Raw genomic sequence first — 15456 nt, 5'->3', positions numbered from 1 at the left:
TATGGTTGTGTACAAACCACCGCAGTCCTTACATAAAACGCACACACTCACATACTGTACATTGTGGTGTCAACAACCCCCCCCCCCCCCCCCATGGGGAAGAGCTTATACAGTCCAGGGTTACCATCCCTCAGCCTGAGCATAGAAATGAGCTGAGCGGCACAGACATGTCTCGGCTCCGTGGTGTAAATTAAAAAGGATGGGCCGTCTTCTGTGCTGCATATCTGCTCAGTCGGAGCACCAATACCAGCCTCGGCCCACTCCCTGAGCCTTGGTACATGAGGTAGGCTAGAGGACAGGCAGACACAGGGCAGCAGCTGACCTCTGCACTGCTCTGACAAAAGCCCAGCCGTTCCCTGAAGGTGACATAGCCTCTTGCTGTCCCTGAGCATTCCTCACACTCACTGATGATGCTTGCTTTCCCTATTAAAATGTGAATCCAGCGGATGGTTGACAGCCCCCGCCTCCACCCCACCCCACCCCACCCCCAAGCTTGAGTCACATCATGTGTTGTCTACATGTGAAAAACAGGAAAGCTGCGTGGAAAGCTCACTGGAGGCAAACATGTACAATTACCAAACATGTGACAACTGCAAGCTGCTGCCACTGCTGATTATTGTTTCCCCACTGTCAATGTGTGCACTGTGCAGTAAGGCCCGCCTACAGCCACAACAGACTGAGGGAAGCAGTTATATTGGTGAATGTTTACACTCACACCCACTGACTTGGCCAACAGACTCCATGCAGCAGAGGACCAGGCAGGGAAACAAGGGGGGGAACTCTGCTGGAACAGTTGCAGCGCCTCGTGGCTGCTCTCAGCTGTTGATCAGTGTCTGTGTAGGCCTGTGCAGGCCAGAAGTGCGCATTCAGTATAGCAGGGTTAGCTACACAGCGCCACTGCCGGCTCCAAAGCCTGTCCCAGCCACCTGGTGCCCACAGCGCTCCCTGCGTTCAATCAGCGGTCTCCGGTGACACCTAGTGGTCGCATTGCTGCAACTGCATCAACACTGGTTGTTACAATCCAGCTGGAGGGAGATCAGAGGTGTTCACAAATCGTAGCCACATTTTCAATCCACATTTGACTTGAATGGTAGGTTAATAATCGGTTGTCAGTGGAGAAAGCATTGAGATTTCTTTCTTAAATATAGTAGGGATTTCTGGAACAACTTCCAAGGTAATTTGTTCTTTATGTAACTATAAGTGATGCTGGAGTTTGGACCTCTTCATCCAAAAGAAGCAATACTAGACTATAAAAATAACCAATTATACCAAAGTAAAGAACATGTACATCAAAATTGTACACGTACAGCGCTTGAGTAAATGTACTTTAGTTATTTTTTCCGGTCATTTATTTACAATGCAACAAATTGTGCATACATCATATAAAAAAATAAAGAAAAATCGTAATATTCTCTGAACAAAAAAAAAAAGCTGTAGGCTGAAGCATGAGCTTATTGTGCCAACCCCTAATACTTCACAAAGCAATACCCTAACAATAAAAATAACAGTGAAACCTAAAGAAAATAACTTAATTCAGAAGCAGATCATAATTGTCAAAATAAAGTATAGTTAAGAAACACAAATATATTTAAGAAACATCGTAAACCAGAGACAGCCATTTCTTCACATCAGTCATTTCTCCGTGTTGGTCACATATTTTATATCTTTCAAATATTTTGTTTTATTAAATATAAACAATAAAACTACAACTATTCCATAAATGTACCCTTTCACTGTCACACACTTATTACCATCTTATTCATTTTTTCCGAACATATAATTTCCCCTTAAAGTTTTGATTCGATGATTTATGTGATGTTTCAAACAGAGTTTATGGTCTATCATCACTCCTTGAACAGAAAACATTTGTGTAAATATAACAAAATGTTACTATTTTGACACCTTACAAACATCATTCATTTATAGTACAAAGAGATTTGGACCCCATAAGTGACCTTCATAAGTTCTGAATCTAGATTAACTTGAACATACTGATATCAGTTTTAAGGTACTTTCTCAACCAGTATGCTACATTCAACCTCTTCTCAAATTGTCTAAAACATTCTTTGATTTATTTCCAAAATTGGTGAATGGATTTTTACTGTTAAAAGCCTATTAGTGATAATACTCCTTCCAGTCTCACGTAATGGTTGCGCTGGTCTTAAACTTAATTACTTTCCACAATTAAAAAAATGTATGAATCTGCACAAATGTGAAAGTACTCACTGTATTAAGCAAAACATTGCAAAAACTATACATAAAAATAACTTTTCTAAATAAAACAGATTTCATTTTTATTGACAGCTTGTGATAATCACAGCTCAACCACAACTACATGACACATCTGTGACGGCCCTCTCTGCCCTGTCTGCCTGTTCGTTGGGCTGCTCTCCTTGCAGGTGTTGGGGGTGGGTGTGGGTGTGGCAGAGGGTTGTCAGCAGAGTGGAAACACCTGAGGCCCAGTCGTATTCATTTCCAATTGTGCTCTGCCACATTATCTCATGAGCACCCACCCTAAAGCATTCCTGCCCATCTGATTCTGTCTGCCTGAACCCCTGCTTCTGGATTGATGGTTGCCCGTCTGCATCATTACATTTGACCTCTGCCAGTTTCTGGACTCAAGCTGATAAGAACTTTGCTCTGACTGCCTTTGTGTTGTCCATTTGTGTTCTGGTCTGTTCTGTGTTACTTTTATTGTAAACATCAAGCAGTCATGCAAATGATTTGTGTCTCGTTTCAGATCTAACTTCTGTTTAAGAGACCAGGTAAGTAATCGAGTCAAAGGAAAATACACCTAAAAAATTGCACTTGCACAATGCTTTCCCTCCTCCATGCTTGAAGTAGAATTAACACACATCTTTTGTATTTATCGAACATTTTCGTGGTTTGTTTTTGTCTGCTGTCAAATGAAGCCATTGCTTGTGTTCATGACACTTAATGGACCTCTGCCAGTTCGACCTCCATCCCCTTCACATCGGCCTTAGCAATTACATGTATGTTTGAAAATATCAAAGCCATGTGCACGCGTCATTCTCTCCACCTACCTGTCATTGGCACCATGATCTAGTCCACCACCCTTTCATTTACAGGGTCACTACTATATCAACATAACTATATTTTAAAAGTTGTTATTCATATTATGATTAATACCAAACAAAAGACAGAATCATATTCCCTTTCCCTGGCATCTGTACTTGTCACACACGTGTAGAATCAATATTTATCAAATTAAAACATGATGCTGATAACATGTGATTATTTACCTCCAATTTATCCATGTAATTATAATATTGTGCCACTAACTCAGTCCACTTTTTAACAAGATACTTTTAATTCAAAGTTGAAATCAAAATGTAAGGTAATCTGCTTTATGCCTTAAATGAAAAATACATTTCTTTTATCTGCTTTTGTTACGTTTATTGTTCTGTTTGCACTGTCTTGTTGTCTGATGTCGATGATTGCTTCCTTCCTCCCTATATATAAACACTGAGCTCTACTATTTGGGGTAAGTAGTCAGCTGGCAACAAGAGGACAACATGTCTGAAACCCACCATGAGTCACCACAGCACCAGCACAGGGGCCAAAGAGGAGTGAGGCGAGCACCACAGGTGCCTTTTTATTTGCTGGCACTGATTGGCGGAGGAGCCAGCCTGAGGGCTGAGTTCACAACCCTACACTTCCTTCTCTGGGGAGCCTTCCCCACCACAATCCTATGTATTTTACCATGATGTTTTAATTGTGAAGTCAAATAAAAACATAAAAAATAACTGATGTTTCCCTGTATTTTTTGAATATGTCATCATCAGTCTATAGGAAGCCACTTGAGCTGTCTGCGTCTCTGGGTTTATTTGGGTCAATTTGAATGATTGGACTGTGAATTTTCTGCTCTGCTTCCCTTTTCCTTTACCTTTTCCTTTATTTTTTACATTTCCATTTTTTTATATTTTGCTTGTGACGGTCTAACTTTTTTTTCTTCCAATGATTGCTAAGTTTAGGTTCCCTTCTTGATTAGTTGATGCAGCCTGTGGATCTATTATTAGAAAATGTTATTTTATGTTAAGAAGTTGCCCGACAAAGGTCCATGACTGACATGGAATGCAACTTTTTTTTATTTCACATACGATTTTTTACTAAAATGCAAAAAGGCTCAGTTTGTAAGAGCAGAGCCCTGCTGTGATGATCATTCACCCCCTGAGAAACCAGACCCAATGATAGTCATTTCTACTCAACAGCAAATCTGTGGAAAACAACCACTTTTCTCAACAGGCATTTTGCAGAGCCAGCAGTCTGCAGCCAGCACAAGAAGCCCATCATAACCCCGTGTCTGAGGCTGTGTTCACTGAAGTGAGCATATCAAGCCTCTGCAGAAGACTGGCAGAGTGGTTTGATTAATTGCTTTGATTAATTGCTTTTTTTTCTGGATAAGAGAAGAGACATCCCATAAGGATTGTGATTCAGTGAGTTTTTTTATTATCTCTTTTTCTTTTCTAATGGATGTTCTTTTTATAACAATTTTTTATTTCATAATGTGTGCAGGCATGTGTGTAGGACCACTGTAAAATATATATATATATATATATATATATATATATATATATATATATATATATATATATATATATATATTTTACTATTATTTTAAGGTGTGAAGTGGGTTGGAAATTTATATTTTATATAAAGAACATGCCCACAAATTAAGAAAGAAGATGAAGAAAATGTGAAATATTATTGAATATTTGCAATCATTTTTTATGCACAATGTGAAATTACAGTTTTAGCTTGGTAGTTATTCACCTGGTCATTAATTTAAAAAGGTAGACTTACAGAATATATTGACTTTACTTATTCTAAGTGTTGTATATTTGAGTACAAATGAATAAACAGGACATCAGGATGTGATTCAATGGAAGCCCAAAACAAAAGCGCACACAGACACATGTTTAACTTAACTGGGGTCTCAGTGCTCATGTATTTCGACTTCTTTATCCTGTCTTGTGGGAACATAAATCTACTGGTCATATACTTGTAAAAATCTGTTCTCCAAAGTTCATACATGTATTATGTAAGAATGTTACGGTTAGGGTAAACATTAGAATTAGGCTGGTAGAGCCTATGGTTCAGGTAAGTCTCCAGGAAATTAATGTAAGTCATGAAAACATTACTGTGTGTGTGTGTGTGTGTGTGTGTGTGTGTGTGTGTGTGTGTGTGTGTGTGTGTGCGCCATACATATCTCCAATTAAGAAAGCATTTTAGTCATTACTGCTGGCTGCTTCTGAAAGTCAGCGTGATTCAAAGTGAGGGACCAATCAGGAGCATTTTCTGAGTACCAGCCTCCCTCTGCACCAATCACGTGAGGGCTGACTTCCTCAGGCCTGAAGCACGAGGGTCCACGCTGTCTGAGTTAAGAAAAAAACATTTTTTTTTTAATTTGACAGTGTCTTGCATGAGGTATTATTATTTTTTTTTTATAGAGTGAACATGCTGATCTGATTGAAGCAGCGTTTTAAAGATGGTTTGCACCACTATTTCTCCATCACTGTATACTGTTGTACAACCTGTTCCTCCACTGGGTGATGCTGTTTTAAAGGACAAGGCTACCTTGAGTTTACCTACGTCCTACTTATCATGGTCACAGTCCTGTCTGTGAATTCTACAAGCACCTCAGAGTATTACAAAGGTCTCACTCATGTTATCTAAATATTCATTCAGAAGCAGCAGAAAATACACATAGAAATGTTTTTGTCACTTGTATTTGTTTCCACAATTATGTCCTTCAACCGGTGTAACAATTCAGCGTACGTAATCACTTCACAAAAAGTGCAGAAAGTTCAACAAAGAAGGTTTCTCAGTGGGAGTCAAGTCAAGAAGCAAGTGCATCTATGCCTGTGTGTGTGAATGGCAAAGACAGCGCTAGAGAGTGTGTGTGCACGTTCTTGAGCTTTTAAGCGGACAAAGCGTTGCAAAAGCTTGAGTAGGAGGCTATACAATTGTTGAGTTCTTGTGAAATCAGATTTGTCATGCTGCACTCATGGTTGCATATCATGAGTCATCTTGCGCCTCTTCTGTGTGTGTGTGTGTGTGTGTGCCTGTGTGTGTGCCTTTTGTATGAGACTGAATTGGTGTTTTGGCAGTGAATGTAGTGATGTATGCGCTTGTTATTTATATATGGTTGCATGAACTATGTGTGCAAACCGTATGTTGACTTGTAGCCGGTACACAGGAGACAGAAGTGTGTATTGATGCAGAAAAAGACAGACAGGCATGGGCAGAAAGACAGAGAGAGTGACTAACGCCATGAACAACACTAACCATGATGTGCCTTCTGTTGAAAAATCCGCCCTAATACAGATTTGACATTCAAATGAGTGACAGAGTTGTCACCATTCATGGAATAAAGGTGATCACTCCGACTGTTGGTTTACAGTGGCCCTTCTCTTTAAGTGGAGAATTGGACCCGACCATGTCAGGAAAAACATTGTGTTTAGTGCTAATCATCAAATGTTAGCACGCTGACAGGCTAAACCAAGATGGTGAACATGGTAATTATCATACCTGCATGTTAGCATGCTGACATTAGCCTTTAGCTCTTCATGTACAGTCTATCGTACAGCCTCATTGAGCCGCTAGCATCACTGTAAGACTCTTAGCCTTGATTGTGAGAATAAGCATATTTCATCCATCCAGAAAAAAACCAAGGATAATCTAAAAAGAAATGAAAATAAAAACACTACGAGGAATGAATGTACAAGCGCATTATGTCTAAAAATATACATTATGTGGCCGTGACTTGGGACACAGATATTCTTCTAATCAAGTCGTTAAGTTAAGCTCGAAGTTGAGTTAGAGCTGGCCTGCCCTAAATACACTTTTAGTTGACAACTATTCATGCTTGATCAGCAAATTAATTATAAAATCCGTTAGATGTGTAAACAAGTATTTTGTTATTGGTATGACAATACTCACTCTCTGCTTCATCTGATGGTGTATGCTAAATGAAGGGTTGTTTCTTTCTGTGTGTTGTTGTGTACTCCATGGTCCCAATCTCCATCATCAGTACGGTTAAAATAACAATTATCAGTTTCTTGCATTGTGCCTTTATGAATCCGTTCTTCTGCGTGTATCGAAGCCCCCTCAATAGATCCAAGCTCCGACCAAGGTTGTACTCCATTAGCCACGAATCAATTCCACCTCAAGCAAGCTTCAGCAGACATGGATTGATAGGTCTAGATATGTACTGAGAAAATAATTACATTCTGCAGAAGTTGGCACGATAAAACATCTCATAAAACATGAATTGCTTCCAGGATCAAATGCATCCTCGTGCTTCAAATCTGTCAAAGGAGCAAACAAATAATAATATTTACTGACAGGGTGTTATTCGTGTAGGTTTTCAAGCTGACATTTGATGATACACTGTGAATATAATGGGGGTGCTGTGATTAGCACTGACAACTGGAGAACAGATTGGAAACATTGAACAAATAAGAAATGGTTTCTTAACAACAGCGTTAAACATCAGTTTATTAATCCTTTATCAATACCTTTGGTCTGTTACATTCTCCAGAGTCTCTCCATCAGTTTGTATTCTGTGTGTGTGCTGCCGTTTCATCACACAGCCAAACAAATCAAGCTCGAGATGAAACTGAAATGTTAAAAGGAGTTGCTCAGTATTGTCTTAATTCAATATTGAGAGAAGCACCATCAATGATTACATTAGCTGAAAGATGTGGAGGAAGAAAAGGAGGGAGGGGGAAACAGGATGTGAATAAAACACAAACAACAAAACAGGGATGAGTGGAACTAGCTTCGCTGCCTCAACGTGTGGTGCATGTTGAGGCTGGAAAGGCTGAATAAGACAATCAGGTTATCAACACATTACAGGTTTAATTACACTGATTATACTGCAATCACAGCACCAATATAAGAATACTTCCCAGTTGGGAATTGCAAATTAGGCATTTCTCTAGCTCCGCACTTTAACAGACTGAACAAATAAGACATCATGGGAACCGGGGCTACTGTTTTTATCTTTAGGTGAATTTATCACTTCTCTCTTGGGCAGCTGTAAAGTCATTTCCAACTGATTCAGCAGCAAAAACAGGTAAAAAAAAGAGAAAGACAAAAGTTAAAGCCTTCAGATCACAGTGTAAAAGTGAACCGCCTCTTTGGCAATCGAGACAGAAGACAAAGAAATGAAGGAACAACACTGTCCCTGTGAAGCCGGGTCGGTATTTACTTACTGTTGCAGTCATCACAACGCAAAAGCAGCATGCATGCATTCAGTATAACTTGAGTAGCTAGTGCAGCATAGACGTGCTGACGCTAGTTAATGATGTGCTCACCTTCTCTGCTAATGTTAGCGCCACAGGTTTTTACATAGAAAAGCAACGTTTTAGAAAGGTGCATCTCCTTCCAACTTCTCCGGGTAACAAGTATCACTTCTACCAAAACGTGCGTTAAATGCCTGAAAATTAAGAAAAACAAAAACCTTAACAATGGCTCCGTTCAATTCAAGTGTCCCATGACAGCGTGACAGTGAGTCAGCATGCGCGGTACCAGGACCCTGAAACTGAAGCAGCTAAATGGAATTCAGCCGTCATTTTTTTGATCTTTTACACCTGTGTATCTGTGCAGCTGTTGTTCTGATGTTTTTCTGCACCCTGGTAGCCAAAAATCTATTAATTAATGCAACTTTGAAGAGTCAGACCACTTTCAGTTCAACTCAAGTGTGTAAAAAAACAGAGTGCAGCCGCTCTTGACACTCTCACACTTTACACTGTTTGCAGTGTGATTGAAAGACAAAGTTAATGTCATAATGATAACTGAATTGTAAAGTCCTGTTCGTTATGCAGCCTTTTGGTGTCTGATCAGCCTTTAAACGTGTGGATCTGTTCCTCAAACCTGGATCATGCCTTTCTGTTTCACCACCACATGAAACAACAAGCCGGCTTTTCTTTTTTTTTAACACAGGGCTGTTTCATTTTACTTCTCTAGTGGAACATTTGAACGTCTGTTGCATCTCTGAGCACAACCAGCATCTGTTAGGTTGCTCTTTAAAGATGCAGTAAAGGATTTTGTTATAGCAGCCCTGCAGGGAAACCCAACTTTCCTCCAAGTTCACTGATGATGTTTTGAAACTTAACACTGTTCACGGTTTAGTTTTAAACCCTCCAGAGTGAGCTGGGAGGAAGACTGAGGAAAATTCACAAAACTCTCACAAATTCAAAGCGTGTACTTTGAAAAGGGGTATTATAAGTAAATATGTGCCCGTGGGTTTTTATTATCAGACTCTTCTAAGACCTTTGGATGCAGAATTGTGGCACATTCATTAATGGATTGATCAGCTAAAATCATCATACTGATTAAAATGTACAACTGGATTGGCTATTAGTGAAAAGCCATTATTATTACAATAAATAAACCCATATTAAGACACAGTGGCAACGTAGTTTCATTATAGGGGTGGATACAATAACATGCACACCTTTACAATGCCATTACTTTACATTTTCCTTTTGTGAAATCTTATAATTCACATCAGGTACTTTGTAAAGTAATATAATTCAGCCCAGTCTCATGGCAGATCATAAAGTAGTCACGGCATGCAATCTATTGGTATCGTGTACATTGGTGAGGATGAAACAATGCCAATGGAAAGACACACAAATTAAATGCTTCCATGTGACTTTGCAACAATCACAGCAAGGGATGAAGTATAAAATATTGACAAAGATTATAATGGGAAGGTACAGTAGGTCTAACAAACACTGTACTTTCAACCACGAGACCGGTGTTTGACATTGCGTGTCCCAACGTTTGTGACGTTTTTCCTAAAACTAACTAAGTGGTTTTGTTGCACAAACCTAACTCTATTCAGATATTTTAAGCCCAACCATGATGTCTTTTCTAGACCTAAGTGAGTGGTTTTGTTGCCTAAACCTTACTTTTGTTACGTAACGTAATATCGTCTCGAAAAAGAAGTTGTTCGGTGGAACATGAAGAAATGTGTGTCCCTGTACACAAAACCAACTAGATTGCATTTTTTATGAACATTTGACAAACTGTCATGAGACTGGGCTGTATAATTTACTGAAGCAAGGCATTGACGTGAATGCATAATGTCAAATAGTGTGTGCGCCGAGGCGAGTAACATTCCAGGTCGTTCCTTTATCTGATTTACAGCTGCTTGACTGTAACATTTCCTGCACTTTTTCTGAGGAAGCAATCATTTAATTCAAGGTCAACTTAAAAAAAAAAACAGTGCCTCCGATAAAAACGCTGAATCACTCGAGGCCAATCAACCTTGTGTGTGTGCGTGTGTGTCCGTGAATGTGTGTGTTAGTGCACACAGAGACACATCCGCTCTTGACTGTAAGCCAGTGAATTTCCGCTGATGGAAACCTAAGCAGGAAGTGAGGCGCCGACACACACACACACACACACACCCCTCCCCATAGACAACTCATTGAAGGCGATATAATACAACTCATCGTAAGAATAATGTTTGTGTCTATAAGTATTTCATATATTTGACATCACAGGTGTGTAGGCTTTCATGTGTTGTTGTTCAAAGTGTGAAATGCTGAATGGAACTTCCCTCGTGTCACCCCCTTCACATTTAGTTCTTGACACTGTTTGTGAGTCAAGCTTGGAGTGGTTTAGCCCTCTCTCTGTCTTTGTTTTTATTTTAAGCTTCTGCAATCACTGCCATGATCCGTGAATGTGAGAATCTTCTTTTCTGTTGTTTGTATCGCCAGGTCACGTGGTTACGTGACCAAACGATAAACATTGAAGAGAACCAGCCACAGTCGATGGCGTCCAACAGTTGTTTTTGTTTTGAGCTCTATGGGGAAGACCGACCGCTCATCTAATCACAGCTATTTTGTGACATGATAACTGCCTGACATCCACATAGTAGCCCTAATGCCAGTGCTGATAACGCCCGCCTCACCCTCTACTTTATACCTGCCTCGTCACCATGAGAGAGGGAGGAAAAAAAGGGAAGAACAAAAGAGGGGGAGGTGAAGAAAGAAGTGGAGGCTGACTCCGGTACACAGAGGTTGGCACCGCCTGCGGCTTGCTCTAAAAATGTGTGCGTGACAATAATATCTGACTGCAACTACTGACGTGAAAAGGGCTGAGACATTAATCACAACACTAGAAGCTATGGTTACATCAAGTAGGCAGGGATGGGGATAATAGTTACTTCAAATACATACAGGCTTCTTCTGTAATATCATTTAACAGGTTAAGTGTCTTCCTGATGTCATACGCATTCTCTCAAAATCATCCTGTTTGTCCCTGCAGATAGAAAGAAAGACAGACTGTCTGGACCTTTTATTCCTGTGATATAACTCTGCCTAAAATAAAACTAAAAATACACATGCAAGTTAAGAGAATCACTGTTCTCTCTAAAGAAAAGATTGTGCGTGAACGGTTGTCTGTCTCTTTGCGTCAGCCCTGTGATGGTCTGTCTACCTGTCCTGGTCCTGGGTGTACCCTGTGTTCTCCCGATGTCCGCTGGGATCGGCTCCATCTCCACACGACCCTGAACAGGATAAGCGGTTAAAGACAATGGATGTATAGATGGTGCAAGCAGTGCAAGCATTTGTTAGATTTTATGATATCATCGCCGGCATGAATGTCAGTACAAAATGAGAGTTTTTTCTAAAAATTGTTGAATTCAGCTCACACTGAACCAAATACACCAATCTGATGGTGGGGATGAATGAGACGTCAGAGAATCATCATCAGGATACATCATCTGGGAACCACCAATACCACAGAAATGTCATGGCAATCCATCAAATAGTTGTTGACATATTTCAGTCTTGACCAAAGTGGTGGACAAACATGTCAGAGCAGCTAAAAAAACTCTCTCTCTCTTTCTCTCTCTTACACACACACACACACGCACACACACACACACACACACACACACACACACACACACACACACACACACACACACACACACACACACACACACACACACACACACAATTCAAAACATGACAAACTTATACGTATACAGAAACGGTCTTACAGGTTAAACAGGAGAGCCAGTTACTGTAATCGAGACTGAACAAACCATCCCTAGGACATGTTGTACAAACAGTAACAGAGAGACACACACACAAAATGCTAAGTAACTCCCACACACACTCAGGTAAACAGCAAGAGAACTAGAAGCATTTACTCTCTCAAGTGCAGGTGCACGGAGACAAAATACAAGCATTGAGTATGTACTTTATTCCCCTTCTGTAGCAGACAGATGGCAAAAACATCAGATGAGGACAAATTGTTTTCACAGCAGGGGGGGGGGCTTTATCTACGACGAGTATTCAAATGTCGTTTCTCTTCTAGTATATCATCCAATAAACCACCAACTGCACTCGACACTTGTTCAAAACATCAAAGACCCAAAACGCAGTAACTTGAGATCTCAGATACAACTTGTATCTCAGATTTAGCCTCCAGAAAAAAGAGTCTATCAGAGGGCTCTCAGGACAAATCCCTGTGTATATTTACCACTGAGTGTGAGACAGGTAGGCAGATTAGAGGAGCACCCACCTCCTCCTGATCCTAACAACAACAGTTCATTATAGATAAGCCCAGGCTTTGGCTGTCTCCTGATAAACCTGAGCCAAATCCAACTCAGGTTTAGACTGTTGCTTTTGAGAGGAACATGATCCTGCGTAATAAAGGCAGCTCTTTGAGGATTGGTGGCATTGTACCAGAGCTGCCAGTCACAGAAAATAATCGGTTCATGAGAGCTGTTAATGACGACGACAGGAGAGAGTATTTCAAATGCAGGCTATAGATGAATCCGGGGGCTCATTTACAGTTCAGTGAAATTATAGGACGTTTCCAGATATTAGGCTATACAAATACAATTGAACTAAATTGAATATAAATAGAGGTAAATGAGCAATGTGAATCAAGATATTATTCAGTCTTTATTCATAAGACAACAAATGCTAATGTGATACCATTTTTACTACACTATGTACACGGCCAGGAAGTAAAATTAATACCATAAACAAACATGAAAGTCAGAAACCAAGTAATATTTTTTAATTTCCTTGTTAATCAGTATGCCATATTAACATTAAGGTTAACGTTAAAGTGAAATCATGACACCACATCAAAATTATACCTCCAACGGATCTGTAATGTTATTCCATCCATGTAGGCCTGTAGTGCTGCAACATTTAAAAAAATACATTTTGCACCCAAAATGAGAACATTGAAATTATATATGCGATCGCTTTACAAGAAGGCTGCCATCCTTATGAAAACATTTACATCTGGGTTGAAAACATTAACCCTGCCATCCAACATCCAATCTTGTTCATCAGCAATAAACCTAGAACGTTTGGGTCTTCGTGGAACAAACTACAGTAAATAACAAGCCACGCAACAGGCAAAAGCTGTAAGAGGTCATTTAATTGGCAAGGGTTGAAAGGGCACTTCAACATTTCCAAAAGACTCTCGTGCACACTTTTTGCTACTGAGCCATTGCTTAAGCTAGACACTTGAGTCTAATTCCCTACCCCTATCCCTATCCCTATCCCTACTATAACGTTACCAAATGTGTATGCAAGTGAGGTGGCACCACAGTGATGTCGGTTTGTTTACTTCAGGTTACAACCCGTATTTGTCTATAGGTTAAAACAAGTTCAAGAATCTACAACTATGCTAGCGACTCTGTGATGCTGTAGCCTACGTAGGCGCAGCTTTAAGCTAAATGCTAACGTTGGCACGCTAACTACTCACAACGACAATGCTGATGTTTAGCAGGTGTAATGTTCACCATCTGAAATTTGTTTTGTTAGCATGCTAATTAGCACTAAACACAAAGTGCCGCTGAGGCTGACGGGAATGTCAGTTTGTTTTGCAGGTATTTAGTCATAACAGAGAGTATAGACATGTCAATCACTTTACAGAAGAAATAGTCCCTATATGAAAACTGGTCACAGCGAGGCATGTGAGTCATTCAAAAGAGTCTTGAGGGGTGACCAAAATAAGATAGCACACTTAAAACCCAAACCATCTCAGTGGTTATATACCACTCGAGGAAAGTGAGATTTTGTTTATAATTTAAGTGACTTTACTTTTTCAGATTAAGACTGCCAGTGTTCCCGTTGTTGATCTCTCTCAGTCAGTGACTGACGGCCATGAGGGACATTAGACGAGCAGGAAGGGGACATAAAACTGTGGTGGGGAAATAATCGCTCAAACTCCTCTGGGAGAGCTGAACTGAATCGTCCTCCTAGTCGGGGGACGTGAAGCGTCGCGCTGGGTGTTGCGTTGCGTCGCTGGTTTACAACACTAACCTTTGCGCTTGCTGCAAGATCTCAGAATAGCCGATGGCACTCGTGCATGTTAATAATCTGTGGGAAACATAGAGAGGCAGTGGCATAAGTACTGCTATGCTGAGCATCGGTGTTTACGGAGCAGTGGTAACCACCAAGTGTGTTGTGCACGCTGCCCTTCAAAGCCAAATAGCAGCGACTGTTTTGTAGTGACACTGGAAACAGGAATAGATCAAAGTTCATCTTCTGCTCTGTCAGCGTGCAAGATGATACCGTATTCCGGTTAAGCAACATTAATCATGCCTTTTGACCTTTCAAACACAGAAACTCCTTTTCATGACCGGTGATCTCTATATGTGCTTCACGTGCACTACATGTCTGTGTGTGGTCCGAGCGACACAGCAGGTGCTCAGATGAAAATCTAAATGAGAACAGAGTCAAGAGGCTTAAAAGTATTACAGAGTTGTATTGTCTTTACACAAAATGTAACGTTTATATTTGATCAGCAGACCTTAAAGAGAAGAACCGAGGGACTGTAGAGGTGACGTGGTGGCTCATATTACACAGACCTGCACTGTCGAGCAAGTACAGGCAGGTACTGAGGAGGGAAACACACACAGTGTACATATGCACACACTTGATCTAGATACATGTTGGGTTTGGTTGGGAGATATGAGATGGCAGCGAGTCAGAAAATGACGTCAACTACATGTAGCTACTGTTATGTTCTTGAACTCTAAAGATTTGTGTATATATGTACATTGATGAAAGCAGGAAGAAGCAACATTTTTAAGATTTAAGTTGAATTTTCGCTGAACATTGACCCAAGATTTTTTTTTACACAGTCCTAGAGAGTCTACACAGAGTCTAACACATTCATTCATGTGTTTCTCATTAATTATTCATGAATTCAAAATGAGCTTTTTCTTAAATGGGAACACAACTTTTGTTGCTAATTGGACAAGCCGTCCCTAATTTACTGTTCTAAACTAGTCTGAAATTTGTCCTTGAGGACGGAAGGAACACACACACACACACCCACACACACACACTCTATATATACATATATATCTATATATATGTGAACAAAAGGATATGTGTCTCTTTGTTTGAGAACTGAAACGATAAATCGATTAAC

The sequence above is a fragment of the Pholis gunnellus genome (assembly GCF_910591455.1).
Source record: "Pholis gunnellus genome assembly, chromosome: 13".
In the NCBI taxonomy this organism is placed as follows: Eukaryota; Metazoa; Chordata; class Actinopteri; order Perciformes; family Pholidae; genus Pholis; species Pholis gunnellus.
The sequence above is the reverse complement of the archived record's forward strand: the minus strand, read 5'-3'. Positions refer to the sequence as shown.